The sequence below is a fragment of the Zonotrichia albicollis genome, chromosome Z (assembly GCF_047830755.1).
Source record: "Zonotrichia albicollis isolate bZonAlb1 chromosome Z, bZonAlb1.hap1, whole genome shotgun sequence".
Lineage (NCBI taxonomy): Eukaryota > Metazoa > Chordata > Aves > Passeriformes > Passerellidae > Zonotrichia > Zonotrichia albicollis.
The window spans coordinates 43,087,615-43,094,059 of NC_133860.1; the positions used below are offsets into that span (position 1 = coordinate 43,087,615).

Consider the following 6,445-nt stretch of genomic DNA (forward strand, 5'->3'; position numbering starts at 1 on the left):
AAGAAAGGAATGAAAGCACTACAAGAAGCGATGCAGCAAGGCAGACGGCTTATCTGCACAGTACAGTGCTCATAAAGCAGGATTACTGTGAAATAGGAGTATCCAAATGAGTCAAGCAGCCTGATAAAACATCAAGGCTAGCCCAGGTTCAAAAAGTTCCTTGCAGTGTTCTTTGATTCTCTGTATATCCTTAGTATCTGGTCAGGAATAAAAAACAAAACCATAAAAAAGAAGCTGAATAAAAAACAAAACCAAAAATAGAAGCTGAGCACATGGTCTCAAGAGCTACACAAATTATTCAAATAAGCCACTGTCCAAAGTGTTGTGCGTAGCAGGAGCATGGGGATCTAGGTCTTTCTGTGCTAAGGATGTGGAGGAAGCTCTCAAAGCACTTTCAACTAACTTTATTGTTCAGCCCGTGAGTTTTGTGGTGAGGAGTTACCTTTGCCTCCTTGCCATGGACTGACATGCTGCTTTTTCCCCCTCTGTAGTCTGGCAGGGTGGCTGTAGAGGCATTACAACATCTGTGCTGAAACAGAACCTGAGCAGAGTGAGGTGGTAGAGAGGGAAAGCAAAGAGGAGAGGAAAGGGATTTGGAAAGAAATAGAGAAGATGGAGAAATGGAAGAAGGTACAGAAAGGATATTTGAAATTGAGACATTGAGAATCTTGAAAAACATAGAGACCTGAAAGAAGCAGGAAAAGGATAAGTCATAATTATAGAAATGAGAAAAAGGAGAATCTGGGGTACCTGTGAAAAGAAAAGACAATAGGAGAAACAAGGTCAAAATAAGAGAAAAGAAAATGGAAGCCAACTGGCATACAGTGGGGGAAAATAGTTGGAGTGGAAAAGTATGGGAAGATGCAGAGAAAAGCACTGGTAGGAGAGTAAACTCTAGTTGGGTTGTGGCTGGGGATATTTGAGGGAAAAATTAAAAGAAAGAAGGTGGCACAGCAAAAATGCTAGGCTCTGGTTCTGCAGAGGACAAAAAATTACCTAGATGGCAAGAGAGCTGAAGAGAACATTGTGCAGGAAGGCATGAGGAAAGGGATAACAGGGGAAGAGACAGTAAAAAAAAAACCATGAGAGATGGAATTAAAGAGTGAGAGGAGAGACTGCGAAGAGAAAAAACACCAGTTATGAGGTAAACACTTATCAGCTTTTGTCTTTTTCCACTGTCCTTGTAGTCTGTGCTTAGGCAGATCTCTAAGAATAGGATTAATATATTTTAGATCTTTAATGGTCTTTTCCAACACTATTTTCTTGTTCTCTCTGGTATATTATGATGAGAACATACTGTATGTGCCTCTAGTTGCTTCTGGGCTTATCTCTAAACTTTGTTTAGAAGAAGTCTAGATTTTTCAAGTCACAGAGGAATCTGTTCAATTAAGAAACCTAAATATATTTTCAACAAGAATGCAGTCATTAGTACTTATTATTTAATTGCATTACTTAGGGTGTAAGAAAAGCTGAATGTATTATCTCCACTCATGAGTGGTAATAAAATCTGCATGTGACTTAGGAAAACAATACAAACATTGGCTTTCTAATTTGTTGAGGGATTAAATCTGACACATTAAACATAAAAGACTGAGGCTGGAATGTAATTTACTTGTATAAATACATCACTTGAAATGTACTTTTCCATTGTACTGACAAAAGCCTAGGTGGAAATGAAGCTACTTTTTAGTTTCTGACAAGTTTATACTGGAAAAGACTAATCTGATCAAATTTGACACTCTTACAAAAAAGGAATTTAATTTAAGGCAAATAGTAAAATTAAAACTTAGCAGGGCTCCAGACAACAATTAGCCAAGTGCTTAAGTCCAGGTTGTGACAATCAATCTTCCTGAGAAATACCCGGTTCTAAGATGAAAGTTGCAAGTCTGTGGTAAATGTCAAAGCAGAGCTATCAATTGTGCCACTACACCTGGTAGTAAATCCAGACACACTTCTGAAGACAGCCTGGCTGAGAAAGCCTACAGGGTAGAATCCAGTGAGATATACACCAAGAGGAATCTGCACAGAAAAGGCCCCAAATAATCCAGTCATTTGTGATTTCAAGAGAGTGTTTAAAACATTTTAGTCCCTAATATCTGATGGAGCCTATCCTTGTATTTTTTTTGGATGAAAACAGTATACAACATCCATAGACTTTATCTCATGTGCAAGTAAAGATTGCTGCTATTCAAGAACCTGCTCTGTCCTACTGTTGCTTAGAGTAGGTGCCCTAGAATTGACTGCCTTGGGGAAATGCATCCCTGTGAGTACCTCATATCTAGTGAGATGATGTTATGACAGTAACTAATCATCTTCAAGTCAATGTTAAGAGGGCTTTTTTAATCACACGATAAATGAGATAGCAGTTCTCCCAAGATGTGTGAAGGTTTGATAAATGAAATTCTTTTTCACCATGAAAAAGAATTAGGGTACTAATTCTTTCTAAAAATACTTTAATAATTCTCTGATTCAGCTATGATTAGTTTCTATCTTCTTTGCATGCTAGGAAACTAGTGAGTCAGCTATTTAATATCAAATCAGACCAAATTCTGCTCAGAATTAATAGCTGGAGCCTTTTGGCAGCTTGCCCTCTGTATCTGATTGACTCTTTCCTTTTGCAAATGTATTTTCAGACCTGCTATTGATGACAAGTTGATTGAATTATAAATCAAAGCCATGCTTCTGAATTGTCAGTAATCTAATCAGAGACAAAATGAGCAATAAAGATGACTTTTGATGAGTGAAGATACTGATTTTGAAATTTGCTCTAGTGATATTTCAGATTACTTTTAACGGAAATATTTCCTGCTTTCTTAGTGGCTTGTTATCCTTGCACTCTCTTGTGGCTCAATGTGCTTTTGGATTTCTACTTCCAGACGTTTCCCTGGAAGCATGGGGAAGAGACTTCCAGTTCTTCTTGCTGTCTTCTTGCTGAGCTGTCTCATCTTGTGAGAGCTTAATCTGTGACCAGTGTGCGACCTACCGCAGAATGGGAGACCAGTAAACCTCCGCAACAAAACAGAGTGCTGGGAAGATTCAGACCCATTTCTGTGAAAGTCAGTGTCAAAACCTCTGTTCATCAATGGCCCACCCAGCAAAAGATGCTGGCTCATCAGTTGTGTGTACACACTTTCATCACGTAACCAGCTAGAACTGTATAAACAAGAGAGCTGATTGCAAGGGATGAGTAAATACCATCTGCAAATTCTTAATCCATTTGTTACTTAATTGCTAAATAAAATCAGGAGTGGTTAATTCAGTAGTGGTCAGTTGCTCAATGTCCACATCGGTGATGAGTGGTGTCCCTCAGGGGTCTGTGGCGGGACTGGTCTTCAATGTCTTCACCAGTGACACAGGTGTTGGAGAATTTTGCTCAGACATGGCTTGAAGGAAAAAAGGCCATGAAAATAGACAGCTGATGGAAAAGTAAAAGGCAGCTGTAAGCAGCTAATTCTCAAGTCTGTTTCTCAGAAACGTTTATGTAAACAGCAAGAGTTCTCAAGCCTGTCTTCAATAACAAGTAAATACCTTGTCCTTGGATAAGGTATGGGAAAGCAAAAGTGACAAACATGGAAGCCTTGAGAGCCATTCATATCAGGGTGAGAACACAAATCTTTGTTTCAATAACAAACCACAGGTATTGAAAACAAAAGGAGCGGTTGGTGTTTAATCTGTAACCAATGATGAGCTCGGGTTTTGCAATATGTATGAACTTAATTAACACCGTTATAAAAATGTGCATGGTTGATCAATAAATTGGAGTTTGATGCTGATCAAAGGATGGGTCATCTCCCTTCGCTTTCCATACACAGGCAGTGGTGCACTCTCAGCAAGTTTGCAAATAGACACCAAGCTATGATAGGGTCAGCACCCCTGAGAAACAGGAGTCACCTGGAAGGCCCTGGACAAGCTCGAGGGTGGGACTTAGGGAGATCTCATGGGATTCAGCAAGGCCAAGTGCCAGCTTCACCTGGGTTGAAGTGACTCCAGCATCAACACAGGCTGGGGGATGAAAGGTACAGAAAGTAGCCCTGCCAAGAAATACATGGAGTTATTGGTGAATGAAAAGATAGGCATGACCCGGCAATGTACCCTTGCAGCCTAGAAACCAACTGCACCCTGGGTCGCATCTGAAAACATGTGGTTAGCAGGGCAAGAGAGGTGGTTGTGCACCTGTACTCTGCACTGGTCTGACCATCTAGAGTGCTGCATCCAGCTCTGGAGTCCTCAGTACAGAAACACATGGATCTGTTTGAACAGCTCCAGAGGAGGGCTGCAAAAATGATCAAATGATCTGCCCTCTTCTTTGAGGGCAGACTGAGGGATCTGGGCTTATTTTACCTGTAGTGATGGGATAAGGGTAATGGTTTTAAACTAAAGAGGGTAGATTCAGACTAGGTACAAGAAAAGAAGTTTTTTATGTTGATGGTGGTGAAACACTGGGACAAGTTACCCAGAGAGGTGGTATGTCCCCCATCCCTGGAAACATTCAAGGTCAGATTGGACAAGGCTCGGAGAAACTTGCTGTAGATGAAAATGTTCCTGCTCATTGCAGGGGCTTAGACTAAATGGCCTTTACTGGTCTCTTCCACTCAAGCTGTTCTGTGATTTTGTAAATTTTCTGATCTGTGAATGTCTTTGCAAGGGTGCCCTTGCTGGATCCTACACAGAGATCCTTATGGATCCTGATAGATGCTTTGTGTGACAGTAATGAGCAGTTTTGGTGATTAGAAAATATTTCCTATGGACATGCATACATCGAAGTTCCTAAGGTGTGAGAGTTTAAAAAGGCTATGTGGAGATGTTCCAGTCTCATACCCCCAGTGTAATTACACTCGTAATAAAAGAGACACGTTTTGTTCTCCTGCTCTTACAGTGGTGAAGCCTGGAGGAGAGCACAAAAGTCCTGCAGTTGCCTCACTCCATTAGGTGGATGTTCTTCTTTCAGCCATTTCTTCACCTGAGCTCACCCACTCACAGAGACAACCCGCTGTTCTGGGTTTGCACTTGAGCGTAGTTCAGTGGAAGGTAATGTCACTTCTTTCATGCTTGGATAATCCAATGGCATTGTCTGGTTTTGTCCTTGAAGAGATTCCCAGAGGTTCACTAAAGTAGCTGTGAAAGAATCATTTAGCTTTCAGTCCCTCCCTCCAAACAGAAATGTTCTCTGCCTGCCCTCCAGGAGATCACACAGAAATAAACTTGCTTGTTTGTGAGTCCTTTAGGTACTGCAAAACCATGTCAACAATTTCAAACTGTGGCATTTATTAGGGTTTCCAATGCGTGCTGAGCTGTTCTCAAGCCTGGATTCCACACTTTGTCTGTGTAGATAGAGATATTACTATCTTAGGCCTGACCACAACCAAATGCATATAGAGAAGTCTAGTGCTCAGTTTACAGAGATCTCTGCCAGTGAATTCAATGCTGATTTCCATGAATTTATGAAGAGTCATTTAGGCAGACTTCTGCCCAACAGTGACATTTGTCCCTTGTAACAATATTGCATGTACTCAGTAACATTTTCTAGAACAGACCAAGATGCAGAAGTAGTGACAGTAAAGACAAAGCTCTTGATGGAGGTGCAGAGAACAGAAGACCAAACTGGCTGAGACAAGACCAACTGCTGAATCTGATTTACTAATTCTATAAAGGAAACAATCTGGTTAATGTTTCTCTGTGAGAAAAGCTTCTTGAAGAAACAAATTGTGTCCCAAGGAGCTTTGAGTTGCATTTTTAGTAAAATGAGAAATAAAACTTCAAAGACATGCAAGTGGCAATGATGTTTTCCCTCCTGTGCTGCGAAGTAACGCTAGATCCTCTTTGCTCCCCTCTGAGTACTGTCTTCTCCAACAGCAAGGAAAACTGTGCTGCACAGAATGAACTATTCTGGCCTTCACCAGATTCAAGAAACCTTCCTACAGACTCTGATAGTCGTTGTTTATACCAGGACCACAGTTGAGACAAATAATAGGCATTTTCAATTCTTAGGATTAGATAAAGGGATTAATTTACATGCATTTGGCCTATGCTGTCCAAATACTCTTTGGACAAAAAGACTACCATCTTTATCATAAATGCTATTTTATCAACTGATTAATTTGCATTTTTTTTCTTTTTCCAAAACAGACCCTCTTGATATTGCTCACTTGGACAAGCAAATGAGGTTTAAAATTTGGTCAGTTTCAAAACTGTAGCAATACAAAGGGATGTCAACAGGATGGCAGGGTTTGCCTGAAATTAGAACCTGAGTCTCAAAGAGTTAAAAATCACCAAATAAGAATGAATCCAAGTCAGATTGTAGTTATTCACTGTTCCTATCACCTTGGTGTCACTCTCCCACGTAACAGCCAATTATTCAGTGAATATTGAGATTGAAACACTTTTCAGCCCTTGGAGAGAATAATCCTGTCAGGTCAAGAAGATGTGCAGGGTTTAATATCTAGCT

At 40.4% G+C, this 6,445-nt stretch overlaps 1 long non-coding RNA gene across 2 annotated transcripts in view; it reads left to right on the forward strand.

Annotated features, from left to right (window-relative positions):
* The window catches only part of LOC113459441 (uncharacterized), a 110,076-nt gene extending 106,323 nt beyond the window's left edge, over nt 1–3,753 (forward strand). For both annotated transcript variants that reach the window (XR_003380671.2, XR_012578120.1), the window contains exon 4: nt 2,877–3,753. This is a non-coding gene — a long non-coding RNA (uncharacterized LOC113459441). The remainder of the gene's footprint in view (nt 1–2,876) is intronic.
* The last annotated feature ends 2,692 nt before the right edge of the window (nt 3,754–6,445 follow it).